A 17,499-nucleotide genomic window follows, 5' to 3' on the forward strand; every position below is an offset into this window, starting at 1 on the left:
GCTGATTTAAGGGGCTGGCCCTGGTATGTCATTTATCATTCCATCCCCTGAGTTTCATTCTTTAAAAAAATACTTTAAGAATAAAATATTGAAAACAATATTTTAATCAAATAAACAAGCTACCCACCTGCACTTTTAAAGTGAAAATACTGCTTAAAAGTGGAGATAGGATGAAAGGTGGCCAGGTAGACAGCAAAGTATGTAGATCAGCAGAAGAGAAAGTTGAATATAAAACGTAGCTTCCTCTGCAGATGTTCCTCTAGGGAAATACGTTTGAGCATATCCCTAGCTGTGTTTTGAGTTCTTTACCCTCTCATTAATTTAATTCCACATAATAATCTTCTTATTCTGCAAAGCCTTAAGAATGTTACATCAAAAGGCTGAGGTTGTCATTCTGATCTGAAAAGCAGTGGTTTGCGTTTTGTGGTAGGCATTCTGTTTTTAATTCTAACATGAACCTTTATCTAAAGTTCATGGAATGGGGTTTTTGTTTTTTTAACCTGTGGATTATTGAAAGGCAAGGCAAGCACGAGGCCATTCCGTGCTCTTCTCTGACCTTAAAGATGATAAAATATTCAGGTTCAGTTCATGAGCTGGTTACAGGAACATTACCCTGATAATAAAGATTTCAGGTAGAGTTCTAGCTGTAATTCACCCAATTCCAACCATTAACCAATGAGAGCGGGAAGATGTGGAGAGGCAGTGGACTTAAGGGCATCATCAACTTAAGAGTCATTTTGTTCCCACAAGCGCTTAAAGTCCAACTGCTCCTCGATTCTGTTGACCCTTATCTGGTGCCAATTTAGTGTTGAACTTTAGTTGACCAGATACTTGTGTGTAGGCTTGAATAAATCTGTGCTGCAACCTTACGAATGGTCCTGATTCTTTGTGCCCGCCATGTCATTGATTGTGCTGGTGCCAATCTTACATGGGATTGAACAAACAAACAAACAAATAAATAAATAATGTAGGATGGACATTTAATAAATTAATAAAAATGATAGCAGATATGTTGTCCAATCAGTTACTAAGCTTGGTTTCCCCCCACATGTTCCATCATTTCTATTAATGGAATTTCTATTATTATTATGGATGCCACCATATTTCTTCTACCTTCCAATTTGTCATTGCACCTCGGCTCCTTTGAAAATGTATTATAACTATCTTCCAACCCTATCTGAAATCTCAGTTTTGGATCTCAGTTAAGAAACTCATTTTGGCCCATCTTACAAGAATCGTGATTGCACCAGAAACCAAGCAACTCTGTGACACATCCAGGGACTTTTTCATCTAAGAGCAAAAGTCTCAGAGATGCAAAGGTCAAATGAAGCACAAACCCAGCGGAAGCTCTGTCAAATCAGCCTCAATAAATCATAGTTTGTGCCAGGCTATTCTCTTATTTGGAAATTTACTGTGGGTGAACTAAATTGCCTCAATAACGTCAGAGGAGAGAAGGATGGGTGCTTTATCTAAATGGAAGGCACCAGTGCAACTGCTCAGTCATAAAAGCAAAAGCCTAAGTCTAACCATGCCCAAACAGATCACAAGAAGCATCTGCATATTTGAGGGCAACCTCAGTAATTCTCAATCCTCTAGATGCATTGAGCTTTGGTTTCCATATTTATCAGCCAAAGAACCATGCTAGTTCTATAATCTGATAACTGAACTTCAATACAACTGGAAGGATGACAAGAGGCTCTTTCACATAGCAGAAATGAGCATCACAAACCAGTCATAACTTACTATGAAAAATGTTCTGAAACCTACATAACTTACCTAGCTATATTCAAGAAAGAAATGTTTGGAATGACCTCAGTGAATATAATCAACATTTAAGCAATCACCCTGATCTTCTAAGGGAATGACACCCAGGGACGACGCATACATGTGTGGCATTAAATTTGATGCATGTCTGTCTGATCAACAGATATATCCTAGCCAGTGTAACCAGCTGCCAGCAAGGAATTACAGCTAGTTTGATCATGGACAATATAAGTGTGTCTCCTCATATCTGAAGACTGATGCTATTATACATCATCTGCTATGACCTGTAAGTGTAGTGCTGGCCTGAATCATTGCAATCCCATTTTCTCATTGATCTAAGCAAAGCCAGGAGCTTTATCTATGAAATGTTTTGGTGCTGTTTTGCATATTTGTTTTATGATAACTGTGCCCGTAGACCTTAGGGCATCTATTCTTTCTTATACTTCCCAGGAAAATACCCCACATTAATCCCAGAGATCTGAGATAAAAGGATCCTATGAATCTGAGCAGGCAACATTTTGTTAAATGGACCAACGCAACCTCATAGAACAGTGGTGGTGAACCTTTTAGAGACCGAGTGCCCAAACTGCAACCCAAAACCCACTTATTTATCACTGGGTGCCAGGTGGGCATGGCCCACTGGGTGGGTGTGGCTGTGGTGGTCATGGCAGATTGGGTGGGTGTGGCCAAGGTGGGCATGGTCATCTCAATGTTGCTTGTGAGGAGGGACACCTGAGGGGGGGTGGGCAGGGTTGAGGGAGATCCACAGGGTCCCTGGCAGGTGGGGCGGTAGGCAGGAGGCTCTTCCTGCAGGATGAGGCAAGGCAGGGCAGGGGTGCCATTGCCATGGGGCAAGGCAAGGGCTGGGGCAGCTGCTGTCTGATACCATGAGCCCCCGCACACAGAGGCCAGCAAGCACATGGGGGCCGACGGTGTCCATCAGCAGCCATAGCCTGCCGGCTTCTTGACCGGCGCACTCTGGGGCTCCACAGCCTGCCGCCAGCAGTTCAAAGAAGCCACCTCTGAGCTGGATGGATGGCTGACAGCTGAGGAGGTGATGCAGTGGGTGATGCCCGGGAAAAGGAGAACATGTGAGGCCAGGAGGGACAAGACGGAGGGAAACCAGACATGACGGGATGCATCTGGCCACGTGGGACCTCAGTGAGTTAGCAGGTGCTGGTTGAAGAGGGACAGTTGCCATCTCCGGGGCATGGCACGCATGCACACAGAGAGGGCTCTGAGTGCCGCCTCTGGCACGTGTGCCATAGGTTCACCACCACTGTCATAGAAGGAAGTCGGAAGGGACCTTGGAAATCATCTCTTTCAATGTACTGTGAGTTGAGGTCAATGGTAGTCTAGATAAATCACCTTATATTTTTATGAGGTATAGTACTTGAGAGAATTTCAGAGAAGAGAATAAGAATGCCCATCAAGGACATGTTCCATTTCTTTAAACTCACAGCAAATAAAGCTCCATTCCCTCCTTCTAAATTCTGCATGTATCTTACACAAACATAAATCACTTGCTGCAACTCATGACAATCCAATCTTGTGTAGGTCTACCTAGATGTAAATCCTACCTTTAAGGAGCTAATACTTGTTCTACAATAAGTGAAGTTGTGATTGTAGGCTAAATCAGTCAGATTAAATACAGTTGCTTCTTTTTTTTGTCAATTATGGCCTAAATTTCTCAACACATTGTAAAAAATAAAAGTTCAAAGCTCTGGTTTATTATATATGGAGGGGGAAAAAATCATCGTCTTTGAACAACCAGTTGCTGAAATATTATGCTGCTCTAAGATACAGCTCCAACTTAACCCTAGCTATTTTCTTTCATGTTTACTGTAGACAAACAGCTTTATTGCTTTCCCTTTTGATCCCTGGGTCAAATTCAGTAGGGTTGTTGTTATGATGCTTTAGTCGCTGGGTGGGCTGTCTCTCCATTGCATAAGTAGCTGTCACTTAGCTCATTTATCATTCCTCTCCTGTGTTAGAGTCTCAGATGTTTCCGAATGTTGCCATCCTAGCCTCTTATGACAAGATCATTAGATAGACAAGTTGCACTCTTAATTGCCTCACATTTTATTTTCTCACAGTGCTTAAAACAAAGATTAAACATAAATCCTTGGGATAGCATTTGATAGATATGCAGGGCAAGAGAAAATGTAGCATGATGTTATTTTAGTTTGCTTATGTTACCTTTTTACCGATGATAAATACTCATGTCCAGCTCAGTAAGCCTAGGAAAGCCTGTTCCTACATCTTGGGAATGCTGATTGCTCATAATTTCTCTGTGCAATTTATACTGATTCCTGATCTAGTCAGGTTCCCACAGAGTACCTGGAATTAGGCAGAGTCTTGTCTGTAAGGCTAAAATTCCTTCAGCCAGCTGCTTTGGGGAGGAGAGTAGGGGACCATACCTGGGAATTTAAATCCTTTTTGCTCAACCACAGAACAGCATGTGACATTCCTACTTGCCCATAGTCTTTCTAATTCACCTAATGATAGGCAGCATGTTACAGTAATTAACATCTTATGGCTTGCTTGATTGGAATTCATGCACAGGTGATTGCCATTGGTGGCATAAAAGCTATTTTCTACAGCAACTTTGTAGACACATTCATCAGGATATTAAAAGGTGAGGAGTAGCTGTAGGAGCACCTGAGCAACAGTGGGAAAGGAGAGGTTGAAAGGGAAATAATATATTGCTAACGTCTATCTGCCGACACCTTTAATCTACGGTTTTGAGGCTGCTGGAAATCATAGGTCAGATCCCGGTTCCCCACTCATCTTCTATCATAGTCTAAATCAGGGGTGTCAAAGTGCTGGCCCATGAGCCGGACTCATCAAGCAGAAGCCTCGCCCACCTCATTGCCGGCAATGGCGAAACAGTCCCAATATGTTGTGCAATGTCAAGTGATGTCGCGAGTTTGACATGTCTGGTCTAAATGAATGTTCACTCTCTAAAGCAGACATGTCAAACACAAGGCCCAGGGGCCAGATCCGGCCCGCAAAGTGGTTTCATGTGGCCCGCGAAGCCATCTCGGAAACAGTGAGGGAACGGCCCCCACTGCCTTGGCCCTGGCCCAGAGACCCTCCTCCTGCCAGAGACCCTCAGATCTGTCCCACTCCTGCCCAGGCCCCCATAGGCACCCTTGATGCGAACGATGTAGAGCTGGCCACGCCCACCCAGCAGGCCATACGCACTCTAGCCATGCCCACCCAGTAGGCCACGCCCACCCAGTAGGCCGTACGCACTCTAGCCATGCCCACCCAGTAGGTCACACCCACCCTGGCCATACCCACCCGGCCCCCTGAGGGCAACTGCAATGCTGATGCGGCCCTCAATGAAATTGAGTTTGACACCCCTGCTCTAAAGTTTCTGTTTAGAATGAGAGATAAGCCTCTATTGGTATTTATGGAAGATCTCCTTCCAGAGTGAATGCTGGCATCCGATAGATAATTTCTGCCAGGATCATGAGGGTTAGAGAGGGAGGCTCTATCTATCTATCTATCTATCTATCTATCTATCTATCTATCTATCTATCTATCTATCTATCTATCTATCTATCTATCCATCTATCACTTTCTTTCTTTCTTTCTTTCTTTCTTTCTTTCTTTCTTTCTTTCTTTCTTTCTTTCTTTCTTTCTTTCTTTCTTTCTTTCTTTCTTTCTTTCCTTTCTTTCCTCTTTTTTTTGTCCCTTTGGCTCTTTTCCTGCATTTTACAATTCTGCACAGCGACTGCATTCCTGAATGACAAATTATACTTCATTTGACCCTAACGCCTTTTTCATGAGTCCTGTTACAAGTGATGTGCTCCTCATGACACTTAGGTGGGATTTCAATGCTGGAAGCTAGATCACTTGGAAGCAAAATGCAGAAACAAAAGCATAGCTGACCGTAAGGTGCGAGAGGGATTCATTTAAGGAGACAGGTATTAATATTTGATCCTGAACCAAAAAATACAGCGACATCATTTAGTTCTTTAGAGCTTTGGTCTTTTGTTCTTCACTCTGCTAGTCTTTTTCTTTGTCAGCCTGATTTTGCCTCTGGGATTCATGTCATCGCCTGCAATAAAGCATGGGACTGAATGCAATTTCAGAGGCATGTAATAGAAATCGGTGGGATGTCCTGGGACATGCAGGAATTGAAATTAGTTGGCATCCTTTCTGGAAGAAAGCAAACAGCCAGCAAACAGTAATCACCAAGACTGGCAAACGTGCCACGGTTCTACTGAGTCCCTGGTCCCCCTTCTCATCATTTCTATGCAAGTGTTATGCACATCATGCTGCCTGTACATCAGTCAAAAATGTAAATGATCTTCAGCCAGATGGCTGATGCTGTATGCTCAGGATAATAACAATTTCCATGCCCACGTTGGGGCATAAAATTCTGCAAATGTGCATCCCATCGTTTCAAGTAGCATTCTGAACACATGGCACAATTTTACATTGAAATTGGAAATCTTCAATATATACGAAATGCGTCTGTGTTTTCTTCTGTTTTCCCTTCTTTAGAGATTGTTTGGAAAATTCAGGCTCCTAACCCTTGCATATTCTTGACGTTAGGCTTTGCATTTCCCACATATGGTTAATGTGGAAGGAAACCATCTTAACGGGAAGGAACTTGTATTTCTGTCTTCTTGATTTTATTTTTTCGATACTCATTTGAATGTGCTCCTTTTGTAGGCTGGTCTATCATCACCTCTGGCTGAAAGCTAGTATTGTTGGACAAGACTCCTCAAAAGTAATGTGCTTTTGTTCTATTGTAATGTCTCTACTGTGTTTCCCCGAAAATAAGATCGGGTCTTATTTTGCTTTGCCTCCAAAAGAGGCACCAGGTCTTATTTTCAAGGGATGTGTCAACACTGCTAACATCGGATGTTCTTGCTTTGACAACAGATGAAAATACAGCCATTTTCTCTATGCTTTTGGAATTAGTTGATGCTGGGAAGGGGGATAGGGATGAGAGTCCAGCTAGTCATAACAATAATAACTTGGCCGTGGGAACCCAAGGACATTGGGCCCAGAGCTGATAGCGTTTTAGCCGGCTGGAGAGCTGAGGAGGAAGCCCGTGCTTCAAGCTAATTGGGAAATGTGATTTATGACTGTTTATTGGAGGAGGGAATTGTGCTTTGTTACTTTCTATCGGGGGGGGGGGGGAATTTAGTTTTTGGGTTCAACTATGTAGTGCCGATACTTTGTTTCCCGAATAAAAGATTCAAGGTAAACAATGCCTTAAAGTTCTTTTGAAGGGTTTCATCTGTCGGAACCATGACAGGATGTCTTTTATACTCAGCTATGGCAGTGACAGCTCCGCCTAGCCGGTCCACTTCTTCTGCAGCCAAAGGAGCAGCTTCATTCGCAATCAGGCCTTTCTGGAAAGCCAATGCAGCTGAGTACCGAGCAATGGATTCAATCCAGTTCAATAGCTTGGTTCTCGGCTACAGAGGTCTTGCAGAACCGAGCTATGGATTCAATCCATAGCTCAGTTCTTGGCTGCACAGGCCTTCTGGAAAGGCTTGTGATGGAGAAATGGAGGCCTGGCTGCAGAAGATGCCTCAGAAGAAGTGGGCCAGCAAGGAGAGGCCTGGCTGCAAGGTAAGTGGGTGCGGGGTGCATAGGGCAGGTCCACCTCCCCCACCCTAGCTTGATTTTTAGGTGTGTGCTTTGCCCCAAAACTAGGGCTTATTTTTGAGATAGGTCTTATATTAGGCCCACCTCCAAAAATCAAGCTAGGGCTTAGTTTCATGGTAGGCCTTACTTTGGGGGAAATATGGTAATATGCAGGCAAGAGAGTCTTATTTGTAAACTGATGTACACTTTCATTCCATTTCTTCTTCTGACCAAGAGTCTGCAGAATAAGGGATGATGCAGAGCCAGCCTTATGACTGGGCAGTTAAAGGATTCAGACAGTATCGTGAAGACTTTTTAAAAAACAACTCTATGTATTTATTTGTTTAATAAACAAAACAGGGTACAGGTAGTCCTTGACTTAAGACCACAATAGCAATAGCTCTTAGACTTATATACTGCTTCATAGTGCTTTACAGCCCTCCCTAAGTGGTTTACAGAGTCAGCCTGTTGCCCCCAACAAACTGGGTCCTCCTTTTACTGACCTCAGAAGGATGGAAGGCTGAGTCAACCTTGAGCCCAAAATTTCCATTGCTAGGCAAGGCAGTTGTTAAGTGAGCTTTGCCTTCGTGACCTTTTTTGCCACATTGTTAAGTGAGTCACTGCAGTTTTTAAGTGAATCATGCGCTCGTTAATTATATCTGGCTTTCCCCATTTCCTTTGCTTGTTGATTGCTGGCTGGGAAGGTTACAAATTGTGATCACATGACTCCAGGACACTGCATCTGTCATAAATGCATGCCAGTTGCCAAGTGCCTGAATTTTGATCACATGACCATGGAGATGCTGCAATGGTTGTAAGTGTGAAAACTGGTCATAAGTCACCTATTTTTAGTGCCATTGTAACTAAACAAACTATTGTAAATTGAGGACTATCTGTATACATTTTACCACCTCAGAGAGAGTCATGTGAGAGTGTCTGCTTAATGTGCTTAAACAACTTAGGGTGAATTTATCATTATTGCCATGGATGTGGATGGAGAGTGCCAGTTGCTTTTTTTCGTCCCAGGTGGCAAACATCATGGTCCATCTCTGGCAGATGTATATGTCATCAAGACCAGGATTGGTGTCCTTCCAGGCACTATGGAAATCCAATTTCCATTAGTCCCGACCAGCATGGTCAAATGCTAGGAGACTGTACAAGCTACAATACATAAGGCACTTTACAATAGTCTTTTTTTTCTTTAAGGACAAAGTTAATTCTAAACAGAAACGTACAATGAATGAAAATGGGTATGATGCTTTTTGAACTCTATTGCTCTGAGAATGTCTGATGTTGTGGTTATGAGTAGGAAGAAAATTAAGTTATGTCAGAGTGGAATCAAACTAACAAACAGACAAAAGGGGGGAAAAAACCCACACAATTAACTACAGGCAGGTAGTTCCTGAAATATAAAAAGAGTTTTGAAACTTGTGTTCCTTGGTCAGCAGCCCCTTCCATGCAAATCATTTTTTTAAAAATATATGAACCTGTCTTGTACTAAGTCAAAAGACTTGTCTAGACAGACTGATATGATCTACTCTGACTTTGGTGCTCCAAGGAGGAGATCATATAGATTACCTGCTACCTGATGCCTTTAATTAGTACAAAGCTTCTGTTACTGATTTGTGATAGCACAAGTGAATGGATGTCTGTATTTCATGTTATAGGTTGGTATGTGTATATATGTGTGTGCGTACCTACATATATGTATATGTATGTATGTGTATATGTCCACATACACACCCATACTCACAACTGAGAAAGCCAAACCTCAAATGCTTAAAGGAGATCTTTGAAATTCACCCAGAAACTCAGTGGTGGGATTCAAATATCTGAACAAGAGGTTCTCTGTGTGGGTGCCGCTTCCGGAAGTCCATTCTGGGCCTGGGCAACAAAAAATTAGCTACTGGTTCTGCCGAAGTGGTGCGAGCCGGCTGAATCCCACCACTGCATAAAGTTCATATTAATATATAAGGGCTTGGTAAATTTGCTTTATTACTCCTAAAACAGACTTTAAGGTACAGATAATCCTGGACTTACAACCATTCATTTAGTACTATTTGAAACTATGGGGGCACTAAAAATGTGACTTGAAACCAGTCCTCACACTTACAACATCTACATTTACAGCATCCTCAGAGTTACGTAATTAAAATTTAGGGGTTTGGCAATTGGTATGTATTTATGATGGCTGCAGCATCCGGGAATTGTACCATTGCCATTTGTGACCTTCCTAGCCAGCTTCCAACAAGTCAATGGGGTAAGCTGCATTTGTTTAATATCTGTGTGATTCGCTTGACTACAGTTTCGCTTTACAACTGTGGCAAAAAAAATTGTAAAATTGGGCGTGACTCAGGTAACAACTGTGTTGCTTAGCAACATAAATTCTGGTCCCAATTGTTGTCATAAATCAAGGACTGTCTGTAATGAGCTTAAAATACTTCTCTAATATTTAATAATATGCCCCTTAGTATAAATAGACAACAAACATACGATCAATCTTTCAGAGCAGGTAAATGGTATTTCGCTTAAACCATTAAAAAGCAAAATGGCGAAGATTTTTTTTTAAAGTAGACTTTTAAAAAGATTGAAGGCTTTTAAACAGATTTCCACTGTATAAGTCCTAGAAGACTTGAGATTCAGTGCTGCATCAGCTTTTACCCAGAAAGGATGGTTCCATTGGGAATCCTTGTTCATTCAAGGATGGAGTCATTAAGAAAAGGCTTCTCTAGGCACCTTTATTCAGGCAGATTCATGAGAGAGTTACAGTTTCCATCCTCACTTGTAAATACGGCTTACTGACTTAAATTTAAACTTTCTTAAAGGAAGCATACTTGATTTCACTACTGTGCACACTTTTCTAACCATAAGCAGGGATTTTATAATCTTATATTGAACTTAATTTCCATACTTGGGCTTTGCTAGAACAATTAACCAGTGGAACAACCTGCCTCCAGAAGCTGTGGATGCTCCAACACTGGAAGTTTTTAAGAAGAGACTGGACAGCCATTTGTCTGAAACTGTATAGGGTTTCCTGTCTGAGGAGAGGGTTGGACTAGAAGACCTTCAATGTGCCTTCCAACTCTGTTATCCTATGTTATCAAAATATTCAACCCCAATAGGTGTTTGTGTTTTTAAGTACAGGTAGTCCTTTACTTGCAAGCCTTCATTTAGTGACTGATGTTACAATGGCAGTGCAAAAAGTGAGCTACAACTGGTCCTTGCACTTAACAACTGTCAGAGCATCCCCACAGTCACATCACCATAATTTGGGTGCTTGGCAACTGGCATGTATTTACAACGGTTGCAGTGTCCTGGGATCACATGATCGCCATTTGCAACTTTCCCAGTCAGCCTCTGGCATAGCAGAAAGGCCGTAACATCGGTTCACTTAACAAACACTTTGCTTAGCAACAGAAATTCTGGTCCCAATTGTGGTCTTAAGTTGAGGACTACCTTTAGAGCATACTGGGATTTTTTTTCAACACTAGGAACTATTTTATATTTAAGTCATTTCTGCCACTGTGGCATTGAAATCACCTGTTTGAGCATAAGGTTATCATTCACAAATAAAAAGCAAGCCCTACTACCAGTGGAATTTTCCTTTTTCCTCTCCTCTCCTCTCCCCTCCTCTCCTCTTTTCCTGTCCCCTGCCCTCCCCTTTCCTCTCAGAAATCTGACCTTACTGTGGCTAAGATTGGTGGGAATTCTTGTACTCAATAATGGGCCATTTTTGGCACCAAATATAGGCTATGCCAAAAATGCATCCTTTGATTTGGAAAAAAAATAGGTTTATGGGCTGTGGAGTGCCTACACCCAGAAGCATCTGCAGGTTTTTGCTGCTTTTGTCATTCTGAGGAAACCAGGGTTGTGATACAAGGTCTGTCTCTTCTGGGTGTGCATGGTGACACACATAAAAGAAGTGGGGATTATTTGGACAACCAACGCTTTATGATACTGAAAGAAATCCTGGACATTATTTGGATACTCAACAGGAGGTTGACATGCAGTCTTTGGCGATGGGAGCCACAGCCAAAGAGTTTGCTGGACTGTTGGACTAATTATGGATTATAAATTTTCAACATGGAATATAAATGGAGCCAGTGTTCCTCAAAAAGAAAAAAAATCACTTGGAGTTAAAATTTGAAAGAATGTGATGTACCATTGGTATTTGACACCTGATAAATTGTCAGAGATGCATAATGGTGTCTCAAACATGTGTTGGAAATGTAATCACTCTGAAGGCACCTTGGTGGACATGTGAAAAGGCCAAGAGTTATTAGGACCAAATACATACTTTAATTCAGAGAATTTTTAAAATAAATGTACAATTGAAACTGGAGGTTTTTCTTTTAGGTTTAGTGGATAAGCAGTTTGAGAGAAAATATGGGACTTTGTTTACATATGGTAACTGCAGTAAGGCTTTTCTATGCCCAGAGATGGAAAGACTTACAGATTCCCACAATGGAAGAAAGGATGGTGAAACTAACTATACCGGGGTAGGCAACCTCGGCTCTTTTATGACTCTTGGACTTCAACTCCCAGAATTCCTGAGCCAGCCATGCTGAGGGGAAAGGGAGAGTTTCCAAGCTGAGCCATGCTGGCCCAGGAATTCTGGGAGTTGAAGTCCATGAGTCAAGGTTGCCTACCCCTGAACTACCGTATACTGATTTAAAAAAAAGACTACGTCTAGCTTTGTTTCTATGTGGAAACCACTTTTGGGTTTTTTGCTAGAAACTGAAAGAAATTAGAATTATTCATGATTATAGAAATATGTGTTATATTGGATTTTAGATCAAAACAATATGTTTTATATTAAAGTAAGTTGTAAGTTTTCTCTTTCTTTTTTTACTTCTTTGCATTTTCCCCTTCCCTATTTTTCCTCCAGGGACGCGGTGGCTCAGTGGGTTAGGACGCTGAACTTGTCGATCGGAAGGTCGGCAGTTTGGCGGGTCGAATCCCGAGTGCCGCGTAACAGAGTGAGCGCCTGTTACTCATCCCAGCTTCTGCCAACCTAGCAGTTCGAAAGCACGTAAAAATGCAAGTAGAAAAATAGGGACCACTCCGGTGGGAAGGTAACAGCGTTCCGTGCGCCTTTGGCGTCTAGTCATGCCGGCCACATGACCACGGAGATGTCCTCGGACAAGCGCTGGCTCTTCGGCTTTGAAACGGAGATGAGCACCGGCCCCTAGAGTCGGACCGACTAGCACGCATGTGCGTGCGGGGGAACCTTTACCTTTACCTTTACCTATTTTTCCTCCATAGTTCCTCTTTTTCCTTTTTATGTTTTATCTTTAGCAGAATATTAACCAAGTATTTTTTTAAAAAAAAGATGCTACAATGTTGCTTTCATCCATCTGATCTCCTTCCCCATCCCATCTTCTATTGATGCAATTATCCAGATCTGATTTAAGCAATTTTTGCTGGACAAAGTAAAATAACCCTTAAATATCATTTTTATTAATTGTTCAGTTATATTATTTTTACAGATCCTCTTACAAGAATCCATGCCAAAAAAATAAAAGTTTAAAAAAATGAAAAGGAAACAAAGTGTAATGATATATTTTATATAAGTTATGATTCACAAAGATAGACCAGGAAATTGTTCACTATCTTCCATATACTAGTAGGTGGAATGGCTGCACAGCATTATGTGAACCAACTCCATGGTACATAATATTTTCTGATTTTGTTGTTTCTGTTTTCTCTCCCTGTTCATTTTTTAAATAGCCAAGTAACAGATGGCCTTAGGTTTTACTAGATGGTGATTAATGAAGGGCTCAATGCGTGCCTGTTTCATCTTTTGTACAATGAATACATTGAAACATAGTTTCTTTTTGGGGGGAACTTTTAAGTGCATCGCAATTATTTTAAATTTGCTTGGCTCTACCAGGATCCTTTGAAATGAAAATGAAAAAGACGGCAGTAGACGGCAGTTGATAGGATCTGTGATAGACTGGACAGTTCAATAGCTCTGTGTTCTGCCTTTGGGATGGCTTCAATATTCTCATTGTTGGTTACTGTCTGTAAACGCAGGGAGAGGATACAAAATTGAAGAGCGTGTCTTTTAAAACTTGGGGAAAGATACTGTATATCTGGCTATTAACAAATTCAAAGCCATAATTTTGCATGCTAAATAATGGAATGATTTATTCCTTCTTCTATATCAGAGATTTATCATAATAGGTATAAATATGAATGATAATATGTAACACTGTAAATACAGCATTAAAAGAAAAGCATAATTTAGCCTAAATTGGCTGGATTCACACATGATTTAGATATAACATAGTTTACTGGCTTTTGACCTAGAGCAGTATGTGAACAAAGCCATTGTGGTTTAGTGTGATGTATTAGCCCAGACATGTCAAACACAAGGCCCGGGGGCCAGATGCGGCCCGCGAAGTGGTTTTATGTGGCCCGCGAAGCCATCCTGGAAACAGTGAGGGAACGGCCCCCACTGCCTTGGCCCTGGCCCAGAGACCCTCCTTCTGCCAGAGACCCTCAGATCTGTCCCACTCCTGCCCAGGCCCCCATAGGCCCCCTTGATGCCAACGATGTAGAGCTGGCCACGCCCACCCAGTAGGCCATACGCACTCTAGCCACGCCCACCAAGTAGGCCACGCCCACCCAGGGCACACCCACCCAGCCCCCTGAGGGCAACCACAATGCTGATGCGGCCCTCAGTGAAATTGAGTTTGACACCCCTGTATTAGCCAGATCATCCTGGGCTAATTGGACAGCTGCTAACTAGGCCACTGAAAAGCATTCAAAGCTTCCTTGAAGAAACTGAATAACTCCACCAGTTTCGCTCTGTGCCTACATTACTGTAACACACTAAGTCACGATTTCATGAACAAACAAGAGTGGATGGATTCACACATTATAATAAAGCATGGTTTTCAAACACGCTTACCATGCTTGTAGGACATACTACTTCAGGTCCAAATAAATAACAATGTGTTTTAACATACCTGAATGCAATAAAACACAGGCTAACATCAGTGACACCACTTGGGAATTTTAAAATCCTTATCTTAATTGTCTTTGGGGGGAAATGTATTGTAAACTTTAAACAACCACGTACACTATTCGGAAAATAGCTACCAATTTGCTGCAAAAAAATGACTTTCTTCAACATAAAAAGTTCCAGTAATTATGAAGACATCGAATTACTGTCACTATATTCCCACTAGCAACATCAACTTAATCAAATGAGCCTTGGTAACTCTGCAGGTGCCCAGTTCCCATGATTACAAAACATTTTCTGAGAAATAAGGAGAAAGTAAGGATCTTGCTCTAGGGAACAATATTAGTCTTAAAAACCATTCAGAATAGCATGCAATGGATTTCACCCACACACTTTCAACCTTCCATTTCCCATTCCACATGATGCATGATCTTTTTTAGGAATACTGGCTCCATTTATCATGGATTCCATATGATGCTTTCTCCAAGCTGTGAATATTCCACACTATTTAACCTTATGGTAACACTTCCCTAACTCATGGCTCCCATTCAGTATTCCTTGTCTGAATTATTAACCCACTTAATGTTATGTTTTCTAGCTGTTTGTCTCTTCAAAATCAATTAATGAGGGTGCATCCATGCCAGGCAAGCAACCTGGATCCTGGCCTGGCAAATATATAAGCATATGGCACATTTAAACATGAGCAGAGCAGCCAGTAATCTATGAGGAAAGAGCAGCTACTTGTGGAACATAACTGTGGACATGAAAGATGTTGGATTCAACAACAAAAGCCTTTCTTTCCCCATCTCCCAAAAGCATGAGATGTGTTTGCTTCACTTAGAATTGCCTGAAACATCTTTTAAAGAAGTTGAAAGAAGTTTTTGGTTGTGATACGCTAGAAGTGAATTCCCAGCTAGGAGAAGAAAACATGAATGACAGCCTGCTGTCAACCGCATTATACCAATGAAGGGCATTTTATTTATTATGCGGCCAGATGAAATGAAGACTATAAAGAGCAGGAAAGCTATGATATCAAAAAAAAAGTGTGAAGTATTGCTTTCCTTTAAAGTCATAAATCTTTCAGAACATGTTTCAGGTAAAAGGAGATTAAAGGTAAATAGGTTGCTTAGTGTGTTCTCTTGAAGTATGGAAGAGGAAAATATATTCATCATAAGTGTGCTTCAGATTACCTCATTGGTAAACCTAAGAAATGAGACCAAATCAAAAACAAATTAAGAAATTAACAAAATTCTGCATTTCTCTGCATTCTGTTCAGTGGTTATCATTCCAATATGTCTTCACTGCATATTAAGAAATTCGGGACCTATAGAACACAGTTCATATAATGAGCTGGCATTCGGTAAACATGAGAATACAATATATTTCATTATTTTCCAAGAGATTCTGCTTGTGACTATGATTTTGAACTTTCTTTGCACGTGTACATATATGACACTAAGTTTAAAAAAATGACAATAGCAATCATAAATGACGCCACATTTTTAATTACTGTTCTTGGCAATATTATAATCAGTACCTAAGGTTTCTTTGTAGGAAAAAAACTACCTTTCCTCTGTATATATTTTATACACCCATATCAATCGGATTTCTAACCTGATTTTGTTGAGCTATTATTTCTATTAATTTTAGCCATTGTGACCAGAAGCTAATGTTGATGGTAATTATAGTCCAACAAAGTTAGCGGCCCAAGGTTAGATAAAGCCATTCTACAGTTATGAATATTATTGATCTTGTTATGCTTCTGAGTTACTTCTGAGACTGAGAGTTAGTGTGCGTGTGTGTGCTGAGATTTGCTAAGGCAAAAAGAAAGAGAGACAAAACTGTTGCATATTATATTTGGTTCAATGGTAACTGAAGCCATTTTTAATAACCTATTGAAAATTTGCATTGCACTGCAGAAGTTCCTGTTAGAAAATATGCTACTGAACATAAGCAGAGTGCTGAAAGAATGCTGAGTAATTAAGTAGCAGAACATCCCACTGGGGGAAAATAAATAAATAAAAGGCTTATAATATACTTGTGTTGAATGTGGAATATGGCCATAGCCAGCTATTAATGAATACTAACAGATGTTCATTAGAGTTACTAAGAAATAAAAAGTCTCTTCTCTATCTGAAGTACATCCTGAGGAGAGGAAATCACGCTAAGCCAGGGAAGAAACAGATATGAAATTCAAAGATCTTTCCCTTTATCTTTCCTCCCTAAACAGCTCATATATACAAAGGGATGATGGTATCTTTATAGAATTTCAGCATGATCCTTTGGCAACTAGCATGGTTAACTAAAGCTCAACTGGTAGGTACTTCAGTTAAACATTTGCTTTCTAGGCATTCAGGTAGCATGCAGTTCATGCAGGCTTGTACAATGCTTTGATTAACACTTTATGACACAGGTCCCCAACCTTTTGGACACCAGGGACCGGTTCCGTGGAGAGAGGTGTTTCCGCGGACTGGAGGGTGTGTGGTTTTGTGTGCTGTCTGCCTCTCGCAGATGGAACTTTGCTTGTTTGGGCGGACCAGTTGCTGGCATACCGCAGCCCGGTACTGGTCCACGGACCAGGGGTTGGGGACCCCTGCTTTATGACCTCCTGACATTCAATCTAGGTGGGGTATTTTTTGGGGGGGGAAGGAATCTCCTGTACATCTCTCCTTATGTGGAATAGTTTCTTTATTGTGCTCATTCAAACAGGCTCCCAGTGTGGGGTGATTCATCTGGTAATTAAAGATTAGATCCATGCAAGGTACAAGATGGTCTGTTTGTTTGGCATCATGGGTTGAATGAATGGGACCACTGTGTTTTCTAAATCATGAATATTGGCCTAACACCAATTATTCCACTATCATGAATAATACAGGGATGAAAATAAAGATAAATCTTAGATCACTAGGTTTCTTTTTCCCCCCACATTTCTGAATCATCCATCTCCCTCAGTGAGGGTTTCATGGATTTTCTTTGCATTTTATTAATGAATATTTTATTATTCATGTATGTATGTATGTATTTGTATCCCGCCTCTATTATTTTTATAATCAACTCAAGGTGGAAAAAATGTCTAATACTCTTTCCTCCTCACATTTTCCTCACAGCAACCATCCTGTGAGGTGAGGGGATTGATCCAAAGTCCCTCA

The sequence above is a fragment of the Vipera ursinii genome (genome assembly GCF_947247035.1).
Source record: "Vipera ursinii genome assembly, chromosome: 1".
NCBI classification, from domain to species: Eukaryota; Metazoa; Chordata; class Lepidosauria; order Squamata; family Viperidae; genus Vipera; species Vipera ursinii.